Below are 13354 nucleotides of genomic sequence, written 5' to 3'. Positions count from 1 at the left end.
GCTTCATGCCTAAGGCTTTATGCCACCACTGAGGCTCTATGCCTAAGGCGTTATGCCACCCTTGAGGCCTCATACCTAAGGCTTTATGCCACCACTGAGGCTTCATGCCTAAGGCTTTATTCCACCACTGAGGTTCTATGCTTAAGGCGTTATGCCACCCCTGAGGCTTCATGCCTAAGGCTTTATGCCACCACTGAGGCTTCATGCCTAAGGCTTTATGCCACCTATGAGGCTTCATGCCTAAGGCTTTATGCCACCACTGAGGCTCTATGCCTAAGGCATTATGCCACCCCTGAGGCTTCATGCCTAAGGCATTATGCCACCACTGAGGCTTTATGCCTAAGGCTTTATACCACCCCTGAGGCTTCATGCCTAAGGCTTTACGCCACCACTGAGGCTTCATGCCTAAGGCTTTATGCCACCTCTGAGGCTTCATGCCTAGGGCTTTACGCCACCACTGAGGCTCTATACCTAAGGCGTTATGCCACCCCTGAGGCTTCATGCCTAAGGCTTTATGCCACCTCTGAGGCTTCATGCCTAAAGCTTTATGTCACCACTAAAGTTCTGTGCCTAAGGCGTTATGCCACCATTGAGGCTTCATGCCTAAGGCATTATGCCACCATTGAGGCTTTGTGGCTAAGGCGTTATGCCACCATTGAGGCTTCATGCCTAAGGCATTATGCCACCATTGAGGCTTTATGCCTAAGGCGTTATGCCACCACTAAGGTATCATGCCACTAAGGTCTGGGGACCACCGAGACAAGGCATCCCTATGGACTGCCAACTACATGAGATTGCATAGATCAATATCAAAGCGATACGGATCAAATCATATCAATATCTAAAGAAAGAGTCAAGTACATACAAAAGCAAGCATCACAATCCAAAAGTTATCATCCAAAAAGTCAACATCCAGAAAGAACATCTATAAAATCAGGGGGCATCTAGTGGAGGAGCAGCCTCTGATCCAGAAGGAGACATCATATCAGCCTCAGTCGGACGAGCAACACTCTCCTCTGGTAAGATCGCACCCTCCTCTGTCACCACAACATCATCCTTAGGAGAGACACGAGCCACTACGGCAGTCTCAGGTAGCAGCGTAGTGACCTCAGGGAGCCTTGAGAAGTCATAATCACGGGTCTCCTCCAGAATGCGAACCGCCAAGTTCGAAGAAGTCAAGATACTAGGAATGAGAGCCAACTTACTCCTAAGGTCACCAACAAAAATAGAAGCTCTAGAGGCCCTACGACCCCTACTAGGGGTGGAATCTCCAGAAACCTCCTCCTCCCCTTCACTAGAAATAGGGGAAGGCAAAGAAGAAGAAGTATCCGCAGGAGAAGACGACCCCGAAGAAGACTCCTCAAGGGATCCAACCACGACCGCAGTCGGATCAGAGTCATTAGGTGATGACATGGACAAATAATGAAGCAGACTAGCTACTTGCTTAGAGCAACGATCTCCCAGACAAGAAGCTAGCAAGAAAAATGAAATGAAGACCACCTGCAAAGTATAAATAGCAGATCCATCACAGACAAGAAGAAGGAGAGTGGAGAAGCATGAGGGTCCATCACACCCATGCCGCGGCCACCATAGGCGTAACCTCACACCCACAGGCACAGCCATCCCAGGCGCTGCCTCACACCCACAGGCGGCGGCCACCCAGGCGCGGCCTCACGCAGGAGCGGCGACCCAACGGCCTCATGCCCGCAGGCGCGGCCACCCCAGGCGCGGCCTCACCTAGGCGTAGCCCTGCATAAAAAAAAAACAAAAAAAAAGAAAGAGAAGGGGTCGAACTTACCTCAGGGGGAAGGTGATCGCACAGGGAGGCAGGCACACGACGATGCGGCCACACCATTGGCATGATCAAGTGACAGAGACCACCAGAGGCAAGGTACTCAAGTCAAGCACCACTCAAGCCCTCTAAGTAAATAAGGCACCAAGTGAGCACAAAGCAAACACAAGGACCCAAAATCAAGCAAAATGGATACTAGTCTAGGTGACCCAAAGACAAGCACATGGTGGGCACCAAAAAGAGGACAAAAGACAAAAAGTGGAATGCAAAGGAGAAATTAAAGAAGAGCAAAATGGGAGACAAAAAGTAAGAAAGAGAAATGAGAAATGAAAGAAGAGAAAGTGAAGGAGAGGGACATATCTCTACAAAAAACAAAGCAAAAAAGAAGAAGGAAAAGTATAGGAGGAAAGGTTTGAACCTCCAACTTCTCCTACCTCACTAACAGATTTACAGGCAAGCCCCACAAAGAAAGTTCATTCGCAGTGGACCTCTCACTATATAAAGGCATCTACTCTCTTGGACATCCTATCTCAAGAGAGTGGGGGGCAAATGATACATCCAAGATTCATCGAACTAGTCAGCGGCTACCATGTGTCACAAAGCGACCCACTCCAGAACCAAGGAGAACCAACCGGGGGTCCCACCCAGGCACGGCCTGTACCCAGGCATCGGCCTCACCCAAGCGCCGGCCTCACCCGGGCGGCAGCCTCACCCAGCGTGACCTCACCAAGGCGCGGCCCAGTGCGCACCCGTGCGGCGGCCTCACCCGAGCGTGGCCTCACCCCAGCGCGGCCTCTCTCACCTAAGCGCGGCCTCACCCAGGCGTGGCCTCACCCAGGCATGGCCTCACACCCAAGTTCGGCATCGTGGACGCAGTTGTGATGTAGACGGACACCGAGGCTGCTCATCTATGACCCAATTGTGTCACTATAGACTTATGCCACCACCAAGACTCTGGGCTACCGCTTAGAGGTCACGTCACCCAGACGGATTCAAGCACCAATGACGTTATCACCACACGCGAGTATCTATCCGCCAAGGATCTTGATACCACTAGGATACTCCCTCCCGCGGGGAGATGACCAATCGGGATAGAGCCCTACTACCCAGGGCCTCTATCCACTCAACGGTACACTCGCCATCAAACTGGGACTCTCCACACCGCCATACACTACTATAAAAGGAAAGGTACACCACCCTTAAAGGGACATAAAAACTCATATTGAATAATCACTATTCATCTATTTGCTCAGGAGATCTAACTTTGGCATCGGAGAGCCCTAGGCCGGAACCACACCGGTTATCTCTGTTAACCCCTTGGTCCACTTGCAGGTGACGGCACTCGCAGGACTGCTCGACGATTTCTTGACGCAACAGTTCCTATTGGAACACCACAATGTACAAACATTGCCTCATGGTGATAATAACAAATAGTCACGAGATATACATCACATATGTCCTATTGTTACAATGTATACCATCAAAGATTCATATTGTAATATGGAACACAAGAGCATGAAACAATTAATATATATGCAAGGTGTTCCATCATGCCATTACTAGATCCAACAAGTAAATAATTTTCCATCATAATGGCAATCACAAAATCATATTATGTGAAAATTGGAAACACATCAAAAATTTTCTAAGTGTTAGAAGTTGTGTGTTCCCTATCGTGATAAATATCACAAATCAAGTAACACAAGGTATAAACAAAAAAGGAATTAATCCAAAATTTAGTTTTCTATTTCTATTTATAAAACAGAAATTAAACCAAAAACCATGTATTTCTTTTCCTTTTCCTTTTGTTTATAGATTCTGTTTATCAAACAGAAAAAAACTAAACCAAAAGAACTTCTGTTTCTATTTCAGTTTTTGTTTATAGATATCTATTTACAAAAACAGAAAACTAAACCAAACACTTTATATTTCTATTTCTGTTTTTCTTTTTTTTTAAATTCTATTTTGATGAACCAAAACCCAACCGGTCAGACCAAAGCAGAATCGGATTAAAACGATCAAACCAGTCTGGTCAATGGTCAACTATTGACCAGTCAACTTGGTCATCCGGGTCGGGTCGGGTCGGGTCGGGTCAAAAAACGGGTCAGTCACCCGGGTTGGTGGGTCTGGTTTCTGGGTCGACCCAACCCGGACACACGTTAGCATGTCTGTCCGTGCGCATGATAGCAAAACCCATCATTACCTTCCTTTTTTTTGTTTTTTTTTTAACTTTTGACCTTTTGACTTTTTTTTTTTAATAATCAAAAGGTGGGGGAATCAGATAGGGGAATATTTCCCCATCTTCTTCCCCAAAAACTTAACAGAACGCAAAACGTAAGGTTTTTTAGGGTTTTTGAAAAAAAAAAACTTCCCACTACCGCAGGTCGCAGTGGCCAAACTAGGGACCGACGGCAAGCATGAACGCCGACGAATATTTGCCTTCCACCGGCAACCAGAACCTCGGCCTCAATGGTCTGTAAAAACCCCCAACGGCCAAAACTTTTAGGGTTTCAAAAAATAAAAAATAACGCCCTTGATGGTTGCTGGACTAGCAACCGGTGGCCTCAAAAGTGACCAGCGAGCAACCTGTTCACTCTGCAGGCCACAATCCTGGTGTCAAAACAGGTAAAAAAAACCTTGACAACAAAAAACATAAAAAGAACTGGGGTTTTATCACTGCAAGCCACAACCACGGTTTCGGCCATGGCTGCGGCAATTTTTTTTTTTATTTTTTTGATTGTTTGTTTGTGGATGCCAAAACCGATTGGGAAAACTGAGATAGGGTCGGCCATGGTTCAGCAATGGTTTTGGTCATAGTCGATGCCAATTGTTTTTTTTTTTTTTGATCTATCAGATGCATTCATGCACAACCAAAATAAAAAAAAAAAAATTACAGCTTCATTGATCAATCATGATCAGCTCTGATACCATTGATAGAATAAAACACGTGAAATATTCTTGGAGATCAATGAGCATACAAATTACGGAGGTGTTCTTGGCGTACCTGGATCCATGGTTGTGGAAGCCGAATTGTTGACGATCTCTATCAAGCACGAACTGCATTGGTCTGGTCTGCCTCTTCTACTCAACTTTAAGTTTTCTCATAGTAGTCACTTAATGGGCCAGTGACAACTATTTATAGTGGTGAGGGTAGGGACCAACCCTGCATAGAAATTAGGGTTTCCTTTTTCATTAAGGAAACAATACTTTAGGTCCACACATAGTAACTGGACTGATACCATTAAGGCAACTCCCATCAACACAACTAAACCGATTTTGTTAAAATAAAGTGGGACTATGTTAGTCCACCTTATGAAAATCTTACAGAACACACCCAGTGTATCTTTATCTTCTTCAATTCCCTACCTGTTCTAGTTCCCCTAGTGCTCCTAACAAGGGGGGTGCAATGACTGTTCCACCTCTGTCCGAACACTCTGCTCGGGTAGGATCCACCCCCCCTCTTATTACAGGCACTAGGGAATTGGACCGGGCAAGGAATTGCAAGAGATAATTTTCCCACACCCAGGTTCCCAAAGCTCATGTTATTACTACAATCAATTAAAGAGAGAAAAATAAAGAGTTATAATAATAGTTGGAGGACATGCAGGAGACGAAGTAGTTGTAACCAATTTCCCTTCAAGTTTTGGGTAGAATGTTGGACCTATAACCAGAGTTAATTAGGGTGATGACCTTGGTTAATTAGTGAATCATACGATGTCAAAACTTCTAACAAGAGAAAAAAAGAAAACATAATCCATATGAAACCAAGCAATGTTTAACTTTAAAAACTAACCACAAAATATAGAAGCGCATATATAGTTTGAGCAGCCCGCATACATTAAAAAGCCCACGTATGTTCTACCAATGGAACCATAACTAGCTGTTTATACATGATCTATATCGTTTAAATTAAAAAGACTCTATCTCTAGCTAGATACGGTAGTAACATGGACATAAAGAGTGTTTAATAAGTAATCTTTGTTGAAGTACTACTTAATAATCAAATGAAATTCCTAATTACTCCAAGGTCACTGTCATGTTCTCCGCGATATTAATGTTGCCGTCGTTTTTGTCTTGGAATCCATCCTGCTTTCTCTCCTCTTTTTCCTCATCTTCTGGGTTCACCAACATACTATTGATCATTACCTGCAAATTGGAATAAGTAGTAGTAGTAGGATCAAGTTTTCCTAAGGATTAAGTTAAGCTCCATTTAGATAATACAAAAACCCAGAAATTCAAACCCATATATATGATGATATATCACATCCAGGCGGGGAAGAAAAAAATCAAACATGTCAAAATCATAATATACTATTTAGGGTAAATTACATGTCACCCCCTGGTTTTCAAACGAAACTCAAATCACCCCCTGTATTAGACTCCAATATGACAAATTAGTCCCTACTGTTAGTTTTATGTTGTTGAGTGATGACATCAGCAAGTTAAATAAATTTAAATCCCTAAACTAACCTTGACTAGTGTTGATTTACGATTTTACCTTTGTATTGTAAATTTCATACTAATGTTTTAGTGTAAGGGTAAAAAAATCCTTTCACACCAATAACTGACAGCATACTAACACCGTTACTATAAAGGGGGGGACAGATGAGTATTTTCAAAAACCAAGGGATAAAGTTTCATTTGAAAACCATGAGGTGACGTGTAATTTACCCTACTATTTATGATTTTGGATCCATACCTCAATCTCTTCGTCTGGCATGTCAAGATCAGCTTGACCTGGTGGTGGTGCACTGCCTAGCTGGTTTTGGATAGGGAGACGGTGGTGGTGGTTGGAGTTTCGATTTTTCAATAGTACTCTGAAGAATGGATCCACATGTAATCCCATTTGTTCATAACTCGGGTCATAGACTGATGATGACGATGGAACCCTAATAATAAAGCATAATAATAGAACAAATCAGATTAATTAGGTTAGTTTAGTTTGTTGGTGGGGGGGGGAAGCGGCCTTAATTAAGGAGAATGACTAGCTACAATTCAACCAGTTAATAGACGAAGAACACAACAAACAAAACATACCTCGGAGGATTGGATATTATTGGTGCATTCAGATTATTATGGGCTTTAGAAATGGGGCCAGCATTTGGAAACCAATTCATTTCTTCTGGATTAGACATGGGGGATACTACTGCCAAATCTATACCTTCTTCCCAGTTAAGGTTGCTCTGCTTTCAAAACAAAAAAAAATTAAAAATAAATAGATAATACCCCAAATTTTACTAGGTTAATTAAAACTTAAGAAGAGAGAAGAGAAGAAAAGAAACAAAAAAAACCCACAAGTCTTACTGGAAAACTATCAAACAGTCCTTCTTGTTGCGGCCTCATCTGAAGTTGCACATCACCACCAATCATGGCCTATAATCATGTTCATGATCATCAAAATAAAGGTCTAATTAAATTCATAGAATAAACTAGCTTGAAATATATATAATATATCAGAAGTTTACATTAATAAGGTGACCATTTCTTATCATCCGTGAACCTAATTAATTAGAATGGTTGAGGTTTGGATTCACGACATTTTTCCCTTATATGTATATATATATATATATCATCATCATCATCATGTACTCATAATTAATTAGCTAGGTACTTAATTACCATGAAGGAGGTGGTGCCATAGGCCATTTGCTGCTGTTGATTTGGAACATAATAGTTGTTAACCATGATTAATGGTTGTTGATTAATAGGCAGCATTGGATCATGAGTTGGAAAATTAATACAATTAGTAAACACAGGGATGTTGTCAACAGCGGCAGCGGCGGCGGTGGCGCCATGATTCTGATCAATTAATCCCATCCCCATTCCCTGATGATTCTGATTATTTTGTACTACTCTGCGATGCCAAATAGCTCCCCTGGCAAGCCTGATCAAAGAATTCAATTAAACTCAATTATTATATATCTATATATATACTAGTAAAGTTGTACGTGTTTACTTTTTTTCATGTAAGAATCACCAAAATGAACACCCAACATTTTAGATAATAAAATTTTTATATAAACAAACATTACAATGATCCATTTTTTAAAAAGAATAATTTAATTTTAAAATCGTGAGAAAACTAAGTAGTGAAACAAATGGTACCTTAATTTTTATAAAAGAATAATTAATGCAACATTGAGGGGGGTTTCTCATGGACAATATTGTAACATTTTTTTATTTTTTATTTTTAAGATAAGATGTTATTAATGGAGGAAGAATTGAATTTAGCTGAAAATTATAACAATTAATTGAGGGAGGGTTTATCGATTGTTCAAGGAATAATGGATAATATTGTAATTTTTTTTTGGTAAGATAAGATGGGATTATTTTACATATTGAAAAATGGGGTTTTATAGATTGTTCAAAGAAAAATAGGATTATCTCTCTTTCTAGTTTCTGATTTTTAATTAATAATTAATAATAATTATCCCTTATTGAATTTATCTGAAAAAATGTGAGAAAACTTGAATAGGGAAACGATTGGTCCCTTCATTTTTATAAAAGAATAATTAATGTAACAGTGAGGGAGGGGAGTTTATTAATGGAGGAAGAATTTAATTTAGCTGAAAATTATAAAAATTAATAATTAATAATTAATGAAGGTTATTTTCAAAATTATAACAATTAATTGAGGGGGGGTGTATCGGTTGAATAATGGATAATATTGTAAATTTTTTTTTTGGAAAGTTAAAATAGGATTATTTTATACATTGGAAAGTGGGGTTTTATACATTGTTGAATGAAAAATGGGATTATTTTACTCTCTCTTTATAATTTTTTATTTCTAATTAATAATTAATAATAGTTATCACTTATTGAATTTATCTAAAAAAACATGAGACAACTGAGTAGGTTGATCCATTAATTTTTATTAAAGAATAATTAATGTAACATTGAAGGGGGTTGTATTAATGGAGTAAGAATTTAATTTAACTGAAAATTATAACAATTAAGAATTAATGAAGGGTAATTTTCATTAACAAGCACAAGTTAATAATGATTGATGAGGATGATGATGATTATGAGAAATTACCTCTGGAATAATTCGCCATTGTGCCAAGGGGTCATTTGCGGTATAGGTTGTCTTTCAGTAAGGCAAGTTGGTAGTCCATCATTCCGTACTTCTTGAACATTAGTGCGAAATAAGCCAAACGAAGGCTGTCTCAGACCTTTTTGGTTCATCTCCAATGGCTGCATGTCATCAACAATGTTAATTAAATCAATTAATTAATTGAAAAGTAGTTTTCTGCACGGGAGTGTGGCCTATGTCAGCACTACCTTGTGTCTATCTCTCTCCTCCTTAAAACAAGGGGGCAGAGATGTCTTTTCACGTGGGGAGGAGAGAGATAGACTCATGGGAGTGTTGGCGTAGGCCACACTCCCGAACAGAGAACTTTTTCCCTAATTAATTATACATTATACATAGAGAGACATCCTTTAGTAGTAATCAATTAAGATAATGGGAAAAAAAAAACATAAAAATGACATTATTTTCTTATTATTAGAAAATTACATTTGCCTCAAACCATTTCTTGATCCATTTTAGTTGGCTCGTTCTTGATCAGCCAGTAAGCAAAAAATTAATAATTATGATTTTTTAATAAAATACCACAGTTTAAAAAAAACTACCCACCAACCATAGTTGGAAAACCAGGTTTAACTGGGACAAGTTGTCTTAGTCAAGTCAAAATTTTAAGAAACCTGGTCAAGAGCTGTCTTTGACTAGGTTAAGGTAAAAAATGACAAGACTAGATCATAAATCGTTTGAGTCAAATAAGACTCGGAATTTTACCCCAAGTCATGACAAACTCGGCAAGTTTAGTTGTTTTAAAAAAAACCATAAAGTCGGTTCGCTTAGAAACTGAGTTGAGTAAATCCATATTCTAAAACATTAAGAAACCCTCAACTCCTTGACTCCCTTCTTTTGTTCAGTGGTATGAACTCAAATTGCATTGATAAATGATTCCTTGATTATTATTTTTTTCTGGTTTTTCCATATTTTTCTAATTTTTATTTTATTTTATTAATTTAGACATATTTATTACATTAGTCACCCGACTTTTCTTAAAGATGAGTCAAGTAAAAAAAAAACCTGATTTCCCAACTATGCAACCAACCACTGGATCCATTTTGTAATTTGACTGCATGGGTTGTTCAAATTTAAGCCTTATAAATGGTAATTCTATTGGGTTTACTGTTGGAGCCGATTGACCTTCCTTCTTTTCATTTGAATTTTTTTGGTAGAAAGCAGGGCTATTCATTCATGTGAGCCCAATGCCAAAAGAAAGAAAAAAAGAAACGTAACGCAGATAGTTAACATGTGATACACAAGGTTTTAAACCTGTCCAGGTTCAGAAACCAAGAAGTGACATATGGTCTTGACATATATGCCATAGGCGGGACCGGTCGGGGGAGGGAATGGGTAACAATCACATCCTAACGAAACTCGTTGTAGACACAGCTTGAATTTACCTGAGTGAAGCTTGTTTGACTGTATGAGAATGAATTTGTGCTCCTCCTCATCATCTCTGCCTGAAAAAGAATGTGTTTTTTTTTTTTTTGGGGGGGGGGGAGGGGAGAGAAAGAAAGAAAAAGAAAGAGAGAGAAGGGCAATATGGTAAATAGCATATTCTTTTACTATTAAACCATTTCTCTAATTAAAGACCTATATGACAATAATAATTCATCACCTTAATTAATTAAATATAAAAATGGGTAGGGTTCATGGACCTTACTTTTTTCTCTCTGATAATTCTCAAACTTGCTTCTAAGTATTGCTCTCGCCACAAAGCTTCACTTAGAGATTGGATCTTCAGGCCAGGCCGGAAATTGCTGTAGAGGACTTAGAAGATTGCAGTATTAATATTATTCCCATGAAAAAAGTAATTATATTATTATTTATCTGAAAAAAGAAAATCACATCAATGAAGAGGGCAAGTTATTATGGTAACCTTACCTAGCTTCGGCCTCTTCAACTTCTATCTCTATTCTCAATTTCCTTATTTGTTCTTTGAGATGCTAATAAATTATAAATTGAAAGAAAGAATGAGTAGTCAGTAATTTAAAGCCCATTAAGATAAGTTATCTGATACAACACTGGTGGACGTATCGGCCAAAAGTGTTGACTAAAAAAAACAGTAACAGTCAAAAAGTGGGTCATTTTTTAATGGGAAAAACAACGGTACCTGGTTGTGTGTGGCGTGTACGTGATTCCTTGTTTAAAGAGGACAATGCAAAATGATAACTTCATCCCATAAAAAAGGTGAAAATCCTTGAGGACACGATGATCATTTTGCATGACCATGCGTCTAGACATAGGAGTCACATATTATATGCCACCAGGCGACGTTTTTTTAACTTTTTTTTTTTTTTTATTTAAAAATTTAAAGACATAACTTGATTTGTACCATATCATTATAAGTATTGGCGATGATTGATACGACCATCATCGATACTGATACCGAAACCTATAAACTTAGTTATAGGATGTCAATATCTGCCCAGATCACCAGGTTGACCCTTTGACTTTGTTGTGAACCATCAAAATGGGTGGATGGGTCAACCTCCTAGTCTGGGTACCTGCCTTTTCTGTAAGATTTCATCAAGCTGATAGGTCAAAACCGGTTTGAGACAACCAGAACCATCTGACTGTGAGCCATTACTAGGTCACTAAACTGAGTCGGTGATGGTCCGGGTGAGAAAGCACTAATGAGTCAATTAACCCAATCCGATCTCTAAATTAAATAAAGGAAAAAAGACTCTCTCTCTTTCTCTCTCTCTAGGAGCATGATTATTATGTGCGGATACATGATGGGGCGAAATAACGACCACACCCCCATAGAAGGTGGCAATCCCCTCCCAAATTGATGATTCTGCATGTGCTCCCATTGGCCCTTGCGTTGATGCAAGGACCATGCTCCTGCATAGAAAACCCTTCTCCATTAAATAATTCAATGCATAGGGGTATATTGTGACCCATCCTCCTTTAACTTGAAAAAAACATAGTCAACTTGTTTATTTTATTTGGGAAATGATTGGACACGCGGCTGCCTTTCCTAAAGTTAGCAGGTGTGCCAATTGAGAAGGTGGGATGGGAATGGGGGGAGTTGTTTCCATAGGATCGGGTGGGAGAGAAACAAACTCAAGCTGGCCACAGCGCCGACGTGCCAGTCTTTACCTTTTATTATTATTATTAAACAAAACCACCATGATTGGCTAAAACAAAAGAGGTTTTATCTCGGAATGGGGCCGAATTGGGACTGTACCATGAAAGATTGAGTTGAAAGCTAATAAAAGATAGATAGAGATAGAAATATTTTAAGTACTTACGTCGACTCTGGTTTCAGTACGTACATTCCATCCAAGTTTGATTCCAATTGAGTTGGCCGGCCATGAGTATTTATTTATGCATATCATTTCATATCACAACAAGAAAGCAAACAAGGTTAAAATTAAAAAAAGAAAAAAAAAAATCAATTGGAAGAGAGAGAGAGAGAGCAGACTGGTTCTTCAGAAATGCAACTTTGTTTTCTTCGAGCCCTATGTGTTCAAGCTCCTTTAGTTTTTCCTGCAACCATGTGAATTCCGAAGCTTAATTAAGCGTTAACGCAAAATAGGAGATATATAAGAAAGAAAGAAAAAAAAATAGTAAGTTCGATTTCTCGTCTCACATAGAAAATAAACTAATTTACCTCTGCATCCTTTACTTTACTGCATCATCGATCACCATTGAAAAAAGAAAAATTAATTATGTTCATCAGCAAAAGCTCCAGTCCAAACAGAACCCAAAAACCATAAAGAGAATGTGAATCAAAATCAAGAGAAAACATGAAACGGGTATAACAGATCATACTAATTCCTTTTGTTGATAGGTATATTTATATACCGAAGCAGCACATCCTCAAACCTATATATAAAAAAATATATATGTATTTAAAATAAGTTAGTTCATATAAGCAGATCAGATCATGGGTTAAAATAAATATTAAAAAGAAAAAAAAGGTGTGGGAGGAGGAAGGGAAGAAATCAGAAAACATAACGAAAATAATAATAAAAAAAAATGGTGGGTGTGTTTTTTTCTCCTGGTCGGAAAATAACCTCTTGTGGCTGAAAAGATGAACAGAGCGAGCAGAAGGGGAGAAGGCTACAAAGGCGATATCAACGTCACAGAGGACGGAAACTTCATGGGATTTCTTAGCTAAACCACTTCTACGCTTAGAGAATGTCACTTGACTCTTGGTGGCATCCTCTATCTTCTTCAAGTCAATTTTAGATCGACCCTTCCTCATTCTTTCAAAAACAGATCGAGGATTAACAAAAGAAAACAAATATATATAAAAAGCTAAAATAGATCATCAAAGTTAAGTTCAAGAACCTAAGAAAGAGAAGGTAATGACTCTTAACTTCCTTTCGAAACCAACAAGAGAGGGAGTTGTTCTGGCATTTTCCCTTGAGGGAGCAATTTAAAGGGGACTGAGAGGCAGAAGAGGTAAATTTTCATTCTCTACCACAAAAGGTTTGCATAAGAAACCATGACGTAGCAAAAACGCCTCGTGGAGT

General features: G+C 39.0%; 1 long non-coding RNA gene across 1 annotated transcript; it reads right to left on the bottom strand.

The window, feature by feature from the left end:
* Positions 1 to 10275: 10275 nt before the first annotated feature.
* On the bottom strand, positions 10276 to 10803 carry LOC122645683. Its single transcript, XR_006330502.1, has 3 exons — positions 10752 to 10803; positions 10531 to 10627; positions 10276 to 10327 (listed from the first exon to the last, which is right to left on the bottom strand). It is a non-coding gene; the product is annotated as an uncharacterized LOC122645683 (long non-coding RNA).
* Between the last annotated feature and the right edge of the window lie 2551 nt (positions 10804 to 13354).

Source organism: Telopea speciosissima, chromosome 11, assembly GCF_018873765.1.
Source record: "Telopea speciosissima isolate NSW1024214 ecotype Mountain lineage chromosome 11, Tspe_v1, whole genome shotgun sequence".
NCBI classification, from domain to species: domain Eukaryota; kingdom Viridiplantae; phylum Streptophyta; class Magnoliopsida; order Proteales; family Proteaceae; genus Telopea; species Telopea speciosissima.
Note: the sequence above shows the minus strand (reverse complement) of the source record. Positions and strands in the feature narration are given on the sequence as shown.